Genomic DNA, 15188 nt, shown 5'->3' on the forward strand with positions numbered 1-15188 from the left:
AGGAAATTACTAAAATTCAATCTTAGTAATTGAATCTTTAAAAATCTTTTAAAAAGTGGTTTGCAAACACACTGTTGATGAAGAATTGGGAAACCCCCCAGATCAGTATAGCTTGCCAGCAATTAATGAAAATTATAAAGGAATCCTTTGTCCCAAAACCTATCTGAGGAGAGACTGTGTTAAGGAAGTTGAGTGATATGCACAGAGGTTTCTCAAGTATCTGCTGGTAGATACTTTCTAGGTAAGGTACTTTCTAGGTCTTATCTGTTTGTAGAACAGGCATGGTTCATAATTCATCATGTTGCTCTAAAAATCTGAATAGCATATTTTTCAGGACAATTTTCTTGCTTTTGTTCTGACTCCACGAGTTGAAAACAGCTTTAATTTGGTGTGCCAAATAACACATCAAGAAGATATTTTGGATACCAAATGCATTATTTGGTATATACATTATTAGTCCATTCATGAGAAAGGCATTGGCCCCACTGTAAATCAATAGATCAACCTCTTAGTTTATCATATATTTCTTGAGGGTTTGGTGTGTGTGTCAGTACCTAAAAGCCCCTGGAACTCTGGGAAAATTGAATCCAGAAAGCTATTTCTTGCCCTTAACCCATAGCATCCCCACCAAGAAATACATACTGAAGCTTTAGCTAAGCTAGCTATATAGTTGATTTCATTCAGCAGTATTTTTTTTTAAAGCAGAAAAGACAAAATGTTCTAAGTACTCTTCAGTCTTACTCCAACAGCACTGTGTGCTCTTGACAAATCAAACGCATCCACTACTATCATGCTTATGTTTTGTGTTTCTGGTGAACGGTAGTTTTGAAGGCAGATATCAGAACAAAGAAGGCAGATATTATTGTGAAGCCTTGATAAGTGTACTTCAAACTTGTGAACTTGTGAATTAGATAATTTCTCATTCTAGCACCCAAAGGAAATGTGTGCAATGAGGTAGACTAGGCAATCAAATCCCCTACAGTACACTGAAAACCTATTTAGAAACAACAAGACACTCCAAATACTTGTGGCACCAAGGCAAAGATCCTTGCCGGGTACACATGTGAGATCTCAGTCCCTTGAAAATGGGAAATTACACAGTTTCTCTATGAAAAAGGTCATTATCTAGTCCCTTCACTGGGATGTTCTGAAGTAGAGAAAAGAGAATCTTTGTGCACTATTGGTGGGACTATAAGTTGGTGCAGTCACTGTGGAAAACAGAATGGAGGTTCTTCAAAAAATTAAATACAGAATTATCATATGATCCTGTAATTTCACTATTGGATATATATCCAGACGGACAAAAACAGTGATTTGAAAAGATATACACATCCCTATGTTCATTACAGTGTTACTTACAATAGCCAAGATATGTGTGCACATACACGCTCTCCCTCCTCCCATGCACAATAGAATTCAGCCATTAAAAAAAAAGAGAAATCTTGCCATTTGTGACATGGATGGTCATTGTGTGAAGTGAATTAAGTCCAAGAAAGATAAGTACCATGAGATTTCACTTACCTAAAGAAAAAGCAAAACCCAGACGCATAGATACAGACAGCAGATTGGTGGTTGCCAGAGGTGAGGGGAATTGTGGGGTTCAAAATAGGTGAAAGGACTAAGTTACAAACTTCCAGCTATAAAATAAGTAAGTCACAAGGATGTAAAGTACAGCATGCAGAATATGGTCAATAATATTGTATTAACTTTGTAAGAAGACATAACTAGACTTATTGTGATCATTTCACAGTGTATAGAAACATCAAATAATTATGTTGCACACCAAAAAATATTGTATGTCAATTATACCTCAATTTAAGAAAGTATAATCGATACCAGTCACTCTTTTCTCCCTCTTCTTTGGAGCCCTAAGCCCTTCATAAAATATTTCATTCACTATTATGTATCTAAAATATGTATCTAAATATCTAGGTGAAAAATTATATATATATGGCTCAAAGTTGCTTTCTTTGTCAGTGTATATGAGGCTTGAGGTTTGGCTTGGACTTAGACTTGAAAGTAATTTAGAAGTAGGTTTGAAAAGATAGTTTTAGGAACACCTGGGTGGCTCAGTGGTTGAGCCTCTGCCTTTAGCTCAGGGCATGATCCTGGAGTCTGGGATGGAGTCCCATATCAGGCTCCCCACAGGGAGCCTGCTTCTCCCTCTGTGTCTCTGCCTCTCTGTGTCTCTTATGAATAAAAAAAAAAAAAAGAATTTTTTTTAAGACAATTTTACTAAAAACAAAAAAAAAACAAAAAAAATGTATAGCTAGAACTTACCTGGTACCAGGCAGTGCCTGGGAGCTTTTGACATGTTTATGATTCTTTCAAGTATTCTGCTAGATAGTTACTATCTAGCTTTTACTAATGGAAAAACTGAGGCTTAGGAAGGTTAACTGACTTTCCCAAGCCAGACAGTAAGAGAGACAGGTCTATCTGATGTCTGAAAGTGTTTTCCTTGAACTACACTGGAGCACCTCTCCAAACATTTTTGCTCAGTTCTAGATCAATGAATACCTTAAGGGGCAGCTGGGTGGCTCAGTTGATTAAGTGTCTGCCTTCAGCTCAGGTGGATCCCATCCCCCGGGCCCACCCTCAGTGGGCAGTCTGCTTCTCTCCCTCTGCCCCTTCCCCAACTGTGCATGCCCACTCTCTCTAATAAAATCTTAAAAAAGAATGAATGCCTTTAAACAGGCTCTCTTTGGCTCCATTTTTTCCTCTATAAAATAAAGACAAAATACCAAGTAATTGTGAGCTTCTTCCTGCTTTCAACCTTATCACACCATGTGAATTCCACTGCTGAAAACCACACTGTGTGATACACCCTGTAGCAATGGCTCCCCAGGACCACAGAAGCTTTTGAAATCCTAAAACACAAAATCCTGTTTATAATCTATTGATTAAACATTGTGTCAGCAATTACTTTCAATAGGCAATTACAAATATTGAACCTGGAGGGCAACAAATTGTCACTGGTGTTCCTGAAAGTTTGAGAGTAGTCAGCAGAAAAGAGCAGACATTGCTCAATGAATCTAATTGCAGTCACGCCTTTGCTGAGTCATCTTTGAAAGCTGAGCCTGTAGACAAGTGCAGCAGCCATGATTCTAATAGTGTCTTTCACAGGCTTTGGGCTACCTTTTCCTTTGGATGATGCCTCTTCCTTATGTATTATGAATATCTGAAAGGTAAAACACTACAGCTCACACATTCTGCAAAATGCCTGGTTCAAATAATCTAGTCCATTGCAAGATCTCTTGTGAGTATTTTAAGTTTTAAATTAGGCAACAGGGTTTTGCAGTGATTGTGAACTCTTGCTGTCAATATAGCAAAGTAGTTAAAGTCAGAAATAGATTCAAGTCATCTTCTGCATGAATACATAACTTCTGTGGAACAGAGTTAGATAAAGAACTGACCTCCTCTGAACCTCAACTTCTTCCTGTTAAATGGGAATAAGATATTTACCTTAAAAAGTGGTTGTAAGGAACACCTACGATCAAGTATATACCTTGACAGGGCCACCATATCATATCATTCTTGGATTCCTGGAATAGCCTCCTAATCTGCCTCTACTCTAGCCCCTACTGATTTTCTCAACACTGTAGTGAAAGGGATCCTGATAGAAATGGTAAGGGAAAGGATGTGCTATCTCATTCAAAGCAAAAGCCAAAATGTTCTTGTATATCTTAGGTCCTCCATGACTTGAACTCTCTCCCTCTCCTTCACCCCCCATACTTCTTTAAACTTACCTCTGGTCACCCTCTCTCTCCACCCTGTAACAGCCATACTAGCTTCCCTGCAGGCTCTTGGGTGTCCCAGACATGCTCCTGCCTTAGGACCTTTGAACTCGCTGCTGCTTCTTCCTGGAATTCTCCTTGCCTGGATATATGCATAGTTCATTCTCCCCACTCCTCTGGGTCTTCAAGGAGTACACCTCCTTAGTGTGGACTTCCTTGGCATTTTTTTCCAAAATTATAATTCCTCTGTTTCCAGGACTTCCTTTCTCCTTTCTCTGCCAAGTATTTTTTTCAACCTTAATATTTATTACCATATAACAGAATATACGTTTTACTTGTCTTATTTATTAGCTCTTTGCCCTCTATAACCTAACTACAAAGACAGAGATCTTTGTCTGGTTTGTCTACTGTTCCATCCCTAGTGTTTAGAATAGTACCTGGCATATTAGTATTCAACACTTTTTTCTTTTAATAAAGAAGAGGAAGGAAGGGCAGCATTGTCCATAGTAGCAAAAAGCTGGAAAAGATATTTGTTCTTGGGATCCCTGGGTGGCGCAGCAGTTTGGTGCCTGCCTTTGGCCCAGGGCGCGATCCTGGAGACCCAGGATTGAATCCCACGTCGGGCTCCCGGTGCATGGAGCCTGCTTCTCCCTCTGCCTATGTCTCTGCCTCTCTCTCTCTCTCTCTCTCTCTCTCTCTCTCTCTCTCTCTGTGTGTGACTATCATAAATAAAAAAAAAAAAAGATATTTGTTCTTTTCCAGCTTTGAGTGGATACATTGTGGTATATACACAAAAAATATTTAATAATGAAAAACCAATGAAACTATGTGGAAGACATACATGGCTCTTAGAAATACAAGTTACATGAATAAAGCAAGTTTCAGAAGACTACACATAGCATAATACCAAAGCCCAATTAAGGAAAATGGAATGGCATATTGTTAAGGATACATTCATATGTAATTAAAAAAAAAAAAAAAGATTTTTTTTTAAGTGATGAATTTGGTTCCCAGGAAATTCCTGAATACTATTTTTCCTCTAGCTCTCATATATCTAAGTCTGGCTTACCACACAAAACAATAGTATATATTATTTAATTATGCATATACATAGCAAAGGTATTAAAAATAACCATAAATGTGCAGTTGCTTCCGATTAATGATTATCTCAGGAAAGAAGACTGAAATGGGATGTAAAGGATTATTTTTAGCAATTTCTATAATATTTTCACCATTCCTTATTTCGTTCTTCCTCCACTCCTTCCTTTGAGAGATCTGAAACAAGTATGCAAATAGTTAGAACCTAATTTGATGGGATTTTATATGACTGTTATATTGTTTTCCATATATTTTTCAATAGGCTTAAAATGTTAAGAGTAAAATTTGTGAGAAATTTTGTGTTGTGAACATTGAACAAATGGACAATTTTCTAAAGAACATGTAATTTATCAAAATAAAATAGAAATAAAACAAGAATAAACCTAAAACAGTTTAAGAAATGAAAGAGTAAAATCTACCTACTGGGGGAGGGGAAAAAAGCCGCAGGTGATTTTACAAACAAATTCTACCAAATATCCAAGGAATAGATAATATTATTATGCAAAGTATTCCTGACAATATGGAGGGGGGAAAAGGGAAATTCTCCCTCTTTTTAAGAGACAGGTAAAGCCTGGATTGCAATATCAGACATGGATCATAAGAGACTATAAAGGTATGAGATTTGGAAAAGAAGAAAAAAACTTTCCTTCATAGAAATTATAATTGTAGATTTTAGAAAATCCAAAAGATTTATATTCAAACTAGTAAAACTAATGGGAAAAAATAGGAAATATCTTACATAAAAACTAAATATATATTATGCAAATGTGTTTTTATATAGAAATTTAGAAACTAAGAATAAACTAGTAAAAAAAAATTACTATTTACAGCAGCATCAAAAACAATACATTTTTCAGGAATAAACTTAAATGGGGTCTGGGTGGCTCAGTCAGCTAAGCATCCAACTTGATTTCAGCTCAGGTTATAATCTTGGAGTTGTGGCATTGAGCTCTGTGTCAGGCTCCACATTCCACAGGGAATCCGCTTACTATTCCTTCTCTTCCTCTCCCTCTGCACCACTCCCTCCACATTTGTGCACACTCTATCTCTCAAATAAATATGTCTTTTAAAGGAATAAATTTAAAGAATGGAGCGATGCCATCCCTTCATGAAGATTATTTTAAAAATCATTAAAATCATTTAAAGAGACAAAGATGATTAAGAGGAGAGAAAGAATGCATTCACTCATGGGAAGAAACAATGGTGTAAAAGTATTAAGTTTTCCCAAACTATAATTTCCACGGAATTTAAAATTCTAACAGAATTTGGAAAAATCTAGCAGGTATGTAATCCTAAAACTCATAGGGAAAAGGGCGAAGAATAGCCATGAAAAATATAAAGGAGGAGAATATGAATAAGAACAAGACTATCTACCCAGACACCATAGCATAGTTTAAGCATACAAACTCTCAAACTAGATTTCATGGGTTTGAATCCTTGTTCTCCCACGTAACTGCCCAGATAAGCTTGGCTGAGGTCTTTCATATGATTCTTTTTCAGGTTAAATGACTTTATATATAAAGCCCTATAAGTTTTGCCTGACTTGCAACAAGTGCTTTGTGTTAGGTGTTATTAGGGAAATAAGAAATTAGCAAGATAAAAATAGGCAATTCATTGAAGTAGAAATCTGAATGCCTAATACACATAAAAATATTCATAACCTCACTAGCAACTAGGGAAATGCAAGTTAAAGCAAGAAAGTCATAGGCAAAAATTAGTATCTGAAAATACCAAGTATTGAGGAAGATGTGGGGAACAAAAATAATTCTTAAAATTACAAAATCTCCTTTAACTCCTTCAAAAATCTGGCACTCTTTGCTAAAGCTGAATAGCACATAAGCTACAACCCTACAATTCCACTCATGGGTCAGTGCTCTCCAGAAACTTTCTCAAGTCTTGCACAGGAAAAATACCAACAGCAATTGTTACAATTCTGTTTGTTAGAGCAAGTATTGGAGACCCTACCGACATGCCCAGATGGGAGAATGACTGAATAACTTGCAGTATGTTCACACAATAGAACACCGTGAAGTATATAAATGAACCAGAATTCTATTTGGCCATGTGAACAAATGTAACAGAGAGTGGGGGGGAAAAAAAAAAAAAAAAAGTTGTAGACTACGTACCGTTCACCACTGACAGAATTTCAACTATGTTCAAAATAATGCTAACATTTTTACATATTAAGTATAAAAACACACATTGGAGTTCAATTAGCCCTGAATTCAAAACAGATTACTTTTGAAGTGACAATAGAAAAAGGAAAGGTACAAATGAAGCATCAATATCGCTAATATATAACTTCACTAAAATATGCAAATCAAGTAAAGCAAAATGTAACCATTCAAAAAGCTTAGGTTGGGGGTGTGTGGATATTTATATTATTGTCTATATTTTCTATGTTCTTGAAATACCTTATCATTTTTTAAAATCTGAGTATTAATATATTGCTGAATACAATATATTGCATTCGATATATTTGGAATGATCACATTCCTGCAAAATAAATAAAATGGGAGGCATATAGATGGATGCATGTATGTCAATGTATTAGTGAAGGCCTAAAAGACACGTACTGACCACTGACAGTGGCTACCTCTGGGCTAAGGAACAAAAATGAGAAAGGAGAAACGAGAGGGACTTGTAGGTTTTGCTCTCTATGCTTCCATATTGTTTCAGTCTTATTTGAGAATGTATTAGGTCATAACTGAAGTCATAATAAAGAGCACAACAAGATCAAGCCCAGAGGAAATTCAAAGGAAAAATTCAAAGAACATGGAGATCAGGCCCCAGTTATGTAGCAAAACTAGAACCCTTCTTGAAGGAAAAGTCTCCCCTCTTCAGTACCAGTGAATTCCTTTAAGGGTACTGCAGAGTGCTAAAATATATGAGGTGTGGGTTGGGGGGATGGGAGGTGATTATTACCAGTGTTATCCTGAAGCTACACTTCTCTTAGCAGAGGGAGACTTAGTCTTAAAATGATACAAATATTATTACCATCCTATTTACTCAAGCAGGAGAGTTTCCCAAGCCAAGGAGTATTCATGAAACGCAGTCATCTTGAGTCATATAGATTAATGCAAGATAGTGCTGGGGTAGAGGGAAGAGGGTTGAGAAGCTGCTGTTCTGATCTCCAAGGATGAGGGAACACATTCTCATTAATCACAGTGAAATCAGAGCTCAGCAATAAAAGCAGCTGGCTTTAGAATGAGCTGTTTTCCAGGAGCCATTTATTCATTTGATGTTATGTCACTGATAAACTGCGCCAACCATGACTTGCCGTGATTAAGCCAAGTTTATTCAGATGCACACCACTGCCTCCTGAAACAGCTAAGGCCAGAGCCCTCAATCTTTGTCAGGGACTCCAAACTATTTGGGAAACTCAACAACAGGTCTCTGGTGGTGGCAAACAGTAAATTGTGCTCATCAAGGTATCTAAAAAGCAAAGGGAAGGAACTCTAGGGGTGGTGGGAAGGAGTGGGGAGACTGCAGAACCGTATCAAAATCTTATCAAAGTCAAGAGAATCGTTTATTGTTTTCTGAAATTCAACTATTTGGAGCAATGCATAGCAACGAGAATATTAACTGCCACTTCTTCTGGATCAATCATATGGCCAGCAGGATACCCGGTGCTATTTATTTCCTAATTCCTTTACTGGTAACCCCTTGCTGGCAGCTGGGTCATCAGGCCAAACTCAGAGTCCACAGTAGAGCTGAGCTACCAGGAGGCTGGTGACGGATACAGTGAATTGTGATAGAAGTCTAATTCTGTCACTTATATGCTGAATATCTTCAGGCAAATCTTTTAATTTCTCTGATCCCAGATTCCTCTCCTTAAAATTGGGTATGTTCATCCATAAGATTGTTTAATGGGTAAAATGTATGTGGGAATTTTTTGAAAAATGTTTAGCTATTAATTGCTATACAACCTGCACATAACGAGGTACAGTATTCCTCTAACATCTGACACCGGTCCTCTATTTCATAGACACAATGTCATCTTCCCTTTCTCTCAAGAAAAACATTCTCAACTTCTTTCCTCAAAGCAACATCGTTCAAGTATCTGGAGACATTGGCAGATTCACTTTAGTGCTATTTAGGTTACTATTTCTACACTGTCTGCTAACATTTGGAGTTTTGCTGGGTACACTCAAGGAGATAGCTATAGCTCTCGGGGTAAGGAGGTGGAGACCAGCTGATGTGGCAAGGCTGAGAGGACTTCAATAATCCCAAATGAGTTGCTGGCGAGTCCAACCAAAGCCCACATTCCAAAATGACCTGCACCAAATCCTCAGAAGAAGACAAAGAAACAGCAAAATATGAGGCTGGTACTCAAGAATAGAGCAATACACACCTGTATCACTTCTCTATATCACAATGCCCATGTTATAATATGCTTCCGACACCCACTCTCCTTCCCACCATACATACACCAACTGCCTCTGTTCACATAGGTGACCAACTTCTTCTGGTCCATCCTCAGTGACCCAATATAGTTTCCATCTAAAAATGGCAAATCATTTTATCACCAGCAAAAATTATAGCAGAGTTCTATTGTTTTTAATTATTTAAATAAAAAATACCTTCCTCTTGGGGTTCCTGGGTGGCTCAGTAGGTTCACTGTCCAGTTCTCTTGCTTTTGGCTCAGGTCATGATCTCATGGATCCTAGGATCAAGGCCCTGCTGGGCTCTGTGTTCAGCAGGGAGCCTGCTTAAAGATTCTTTGCCTCTGTCCCTCTCTGCCTTCAATTACTCCTCAAATAAATCTTAAAAAAAAAAAAAAACCAAAACTTTCCTCTTATAAAAATCATAGATAAGCCTTAAATTCTCTCTGACCACTACCCCAATCATTTTTTATGCATTATGTATAGGCATACACACACACACACACAGTTGTTACACATGTCACATAAATGGTGTTACAATCTACATATTCTGTGACTTGCTTTTCTGCAACAATATGTTCAGAACTTCTGTCCATGTTAGCTGTGATGTCCTGTTTATGTAGACTCTCTTCTGTGGAACTCAAGGAGATCAAATGTATCCTATTCATTGTTACTTAGAAAAAGTGAGGACAGCTTCCATTTCCAATTGAAAAAAGAGGAGTAGAAAAAAAAAAAAAAAAAAACTGCTGGGCTGGTTTCAGGGACATCAGGTGTCCTGATCCTCAGTTCCTCAGTTGAATGATTAATCCATACTTCATCCCTTATTTATAAGGGCCAGTGTCAGGAATCAGGCAAATCAGCATAAAACAGACAGTAATGGCTCTCAGGGCTTTAAAACACAAATATATTTTTCAGCTGGAGGAGCAAGATTTCAGATTTCAAATCCTTTATTTTACAGATAAGAAATCAGAGACTAAGAAATATTATTAATTTATCCAAGGTTACACAGTCCAAGTTTCCTGGCTTTGTCCCAGGATTGGGTTTTCTTTTTCCTACTTCCACAGATCTGTCTCAAGGACTTCAGGAGTAATCAATAAAGTAGTCCATATTTTTAAAGCAGACCTTTGCAGCTTACCAACTACACACACACACACACACACACACATATATATATGTGGCTGTATTTGAATCATTCTTTGAGTGAGGACACTGCAGTAAGAATTAATTGGTACTTAATCAGTCAGCAGGGATGGTGACAGATTGCTTCAGTCATTTCCAAAGTCCTAAAAAGTTAACATTTGCTCAGGTGGGACATCCACAGGACCTCCACCAGCCACAAATTATACCCATGCTAAGAATTAAATTTAATTGATATATGTGATGAATTTACTTAGCACAAAGCCTGGTATATGTACCTAATGGGTAAGCATTCTCAATTAAAGATGCCCTCTTTGCTGGAAACTCTCTCATTGCTCTGCAATGAAAGAAACGGAGGACCACTGTGTCCTGCTTGCCAATACCCTAGCCCAGGTCAGCTCCCCAACACTTGTTTTAATCAAAGAAAGGGTAATGGTTATGGTGAATATAGAGCCATTTGGGTCAATTCCAAAGGAAAAATAAATCCTTTTTTATTTCATTAGGAAAAGTATCTTCTCATTGTGGAAATCAACACTTTACTACCTGCCATCCCTGGCTCAGTTGTGAGTAGACACGGTTTCTAATCTTCCTCCCAGCCCCCTCCAAGCCTTCAGGCAACTGCCATGTGCCAGCTGGCAATGGGCTCTTGAGTTAAGAGACTCCTCCTCAGGTTTTTCACATTTTCTGTATTAACAAGTTTATCCATCTGATTTTTTCCAAGGCTTTCTCTCTAAATGAAAAGTAAACATGCTATTGTCCTTGGATAAGAGCCTCTTTGACCTTCTTTCTCAGCAGCTTATGAGAAGCAGATGCTACGTGGTTATAAGCTGGACCCAGGGAAACCCATCAGTGTTCTAATCATATATGTGTAAACCAGATGTTGGCCGAGGAATCCTGGCCCCTTGAAATGTAGACAATCAGCTTCAATCTCTGTTCCATGACCAGTAAAACATCTGCCTCCCTCCAAATTTTCCTTCTGATTTCCCAGGCAGTCTCATCCTACTGTCACCTCTGCTCAAGGCTATTTCTCATGTGCTTCCTCTTTTTCGGCACTGAATTTCCCCAAATGTCAAACTTAGCCTTATAAGCAATTTTCACTCAATCAAACACATCCCCAAAGCACATACGACTATAACTCAATGAACCTAAGGCCTGGGTGAGGGGAGACAGAAGAGGGTGTTTTATCAGAACTTTTATATGCATTCCAGTTCTTAAGAGGTCTTGTGGTCACCTCACCTTGGGAAATTTCTGCTAGCTACTTTTATGAGACCAGTTTCTTCACCCCCATTTTTATGGTTTTCTTGTCCAACATATTTCATTTCACCTCTTCTTCATGGAACTCCAAATTCCTCTCCTTGAGTTATGACTAGCTATTCAATTTTCCCAAGATAACAAAACTGTTTCAGCTTACCTTTATTCACCAAACCCAAAAAACTCTTCAGCAGGACCATATAAGCTCCACCCTTCATAGAGAGCAGTTGTCATAGCTAATAGAAGCCTCACTTCTCCCCCACTTTGTTACACAAGGGATGTGTGGGGATGAGACCAGAGGACCACATTGGTCATATTGAGGTTTGTGTGGATTGCAGCCTCTGGAGTTTTGCAGTGCTCAAATATATGGCCATTTACAACCACTTTGAATGGAACCAAGGAACAAATCAATTAAGTTGTAGGAATTGACACCTGGGGGAGAAACATTCAGGACATAGGACAGAAATGAATGAACAGATAAAATTATTGGCAGAGAAAGGAATACAAAAGAGTGAAGAAATGGGTGAAAAAGAAAGAAGCTAAAGTAGCTAGACAGGGGGAAAGAGGCAGATTTTATGACAAATAGAAAAGGAAGGAAAATTGTGAAGAGAAGAACACTGAGGGGGCAGTGGGAGAATGGAGGTGGTAGAGAAGAGACCACTCTGCACACATTTTCTCCTGACTCCACCAGCTTTTCAAAGTCACCCAGTCTGTAGGTCACTGGAAGTATAGTCTAATGAAACAGAATGCAAGACTTGAGCTCTGGTCCAAATTCTGAGGAGTGTCTGTAGGTAGGTCATTTACTCTCTCTGGTCTGATTAATCTCTAAAAGATAGCAATTAACCTCAATGTAAAGGTCCCTTCTAGTTATGAGATACACTGTCTCCATGACTGAGGATAGCAAACTCTTTAATCTCCTACCCTACTACACCTATTGGCTACCCACCTTCCCATCTCCTCTTATTGGAGCCAACAACCAGGGAAAGAAGTTCATGCTGAATGAAATAGCCATATACTACCTAGGTTGCTATTAGCTACCTAACAGCATCCCCCAGGAGACAGCTCAATGTTCAAATGCATCTTTTAAACCATGATTCCAGCCACTTTACATATCATGTAAAATCAGATGATATCAAAATAAACTGACTTTATGGTTTGGTAACTGGTATCACTGTTTGACCTAAAAGGTCAATATGCAGATTTATCTGTCTCTTCAACATTCATCAAGTTCCAGAGTTGCAGATCTCTACTACACATTATGGGATTCTCCAGAATCAAAATCAGGTGGATTGAGTAATAAGGAGCACCCTGACCAAGGAGGAGTAGACATGATAAAGAATTAGGCCAGAAGTTTCTTAAGAGAAACTGCAATAGCTGTCATAGTCCTCATCAGAATTCCCACCCTCTCAAAGGCCCATCTCTAAACCCTTCAGGGGGAAAACAGAATTAGAAAATCTAGTTTGCCAGACGCTATCACTGTGTACAATATATTCTTCCTAAGGCAATACTAATAAAGCTATATATAGGAATCATTAAGTATATCATTCAGGTCATGTAATGGGTTAAAGAAAAATACAGATATGTTTGAGCAAAAGTACCTCTTCTGTGTTTCTGAAAGTATACTACACAGACTAGATATTTTTTCACCTGTATATCAATTTGCATTTTTTAAGTTAAAAAATTGTCATATGCCGATACTACAAAGGGGGAAAAATGAGGGGAAAAAGTCTGGGAGATAAAGGCTAAGAAACTGATCAACTCTTACCATTATACTTGGAGCAGGCTTTATTTATACAGAGCAAGCCTGGCTGTAGCAGATTATGTGCCTGAGAATTAGGTCAGAGATTGGATGGCACATACAGTTCTGTAAGTTTTAGGAGAAACCCTGAGAGAAGGTTTCTATCCCTCTGTCTTTGATATTCACAATACATATTAAAGACCCTAAGGTTCCTATTAGTAAAAACTACCTAATTCAATAAAGCTCAGACCTGTCCAGACCCATTGCACCAGACAATATTTTCCCTATAAGGCCTCTTAGCATACTACAGATCTCGTATTCCAGGAACACTCTTTGGGAAGGACTGACCCAACATCATTCTGATCTTCATAATTAACTTCTCCTTCGTCATAGGGAGATGATAGAGCCTAGGAGCAATATAGCATTAAAAATAAAATTACCACTGACTGGTGTTCACAAATGAAAAATCAAGTGGTAGGATGATGGGGGTTGTAATTTTGTCAGATGTTTTCTTGCTGGAATAAGATGCAGATCGGCCAAAATCATTGACATGTTTATTACACAGGAAGTCTTTATTGCTCTGGACATGTAAAGGACCATGTGATACTGAGCTACCTTTGTATGACATATTACCTGACTTCCTTCCCAGATAGTCATTTTTCCTTCTTAATGCTTCAGGGATATTATTTTCTCATTGGTGCAAAAATGGTCTCTTCTAAGCATCACAAAAATCAAAGACTCTTGTGGTATAATGTAAGTACCTAGCACTAGTACATGGAATACCAGGATACATGCACTTCAATGCTGCCTGTGAGAACTAATAAGTACAGATTCTTGAACAAGGCCAAGCCACCAACTAGCCGCTGTTCGACCTTGCCTAGACCACTTAAAAATTGGCCCGGACTACCTTACTTCTGAAATGAGAGTATAGGACTTGATTCAGAAGTCCCAGTCACCTCCAACAGAACAGGAAACAGGATGAAAGAGTGGTTAAATATTCTGCTTTCAGAGTCAGACCAACCTTAACTTCTATCCCAGTTCCACCACTTACTTACTGTGTGTATATGTAAATCAATTATGGAACTTCTCTTTCCATGGGGATAATAGTAATCCCCAAGTATACATTAATATTTAGTTGACCTAATACATGTAGATTAAGTAAAATTAGTTATATTGAAAATATTTACACCCCAACACATTAAAAGGGATCTATAAATATTCCTATCATGATTATCATTAATTTCCTATGCCACTGAATGCTGGAAATCTAGATAATGGGTGGAGAAAAAAAAAGGGTCAGATTGGGCCAAGTGAAGTCCAGACACATATAGTATAACAGCTTGATCATACCAGCCTACACCATGTGTTAGGACTCCACTGTCAGGTCACTGAGAACTTGAAATAAATTAAAATACTACCTAGTGTCAGTGCTCTGCCTAAAACTCATTATTGGCTGTTGGTTGCATCGAGAATACCAAATGCCAATAGATACTGGGTCATTTGGCTCAGATTCTCTCTCCTTCTCACTGCTCCAGCCATGCTGCTCTGACTTCAGGATTATGCTCCTGCCGTTGCCCCTCCCTGGACTACACTTGCCCCCCATTCTTTGATAGCCTATTAATCCTCATCTTTCAGACCCCAACTGAAACACAGCCTACTCAGAAAGGTCTTCCCTAACCACACCAACTAAGATAGATTCCATCCCCTAACCACACCATCCAAAATGACTTCTAATTTCTTCATTTCCCTTGCCAAATCTCATGCTCTATATTACCACCATATGATCATTCATTTGTTGATTTTTTTGGGGTCAAGCTATAATATCCCTGAGCCCCTCTTAACAAT

Source organism: Canis lupus, chromosome 12 (genome assembly GCF_048164855.1).
Source record: "Canis lupus baileyi chromosome 12, mCanLup2.hap1, whole genome shotgun sequence".
Lineage (NCBI taxonomy): Eukaryota > Metazoa > Chordata > Mammalia > Carnivora > Canidae > Canis > Canis lupus.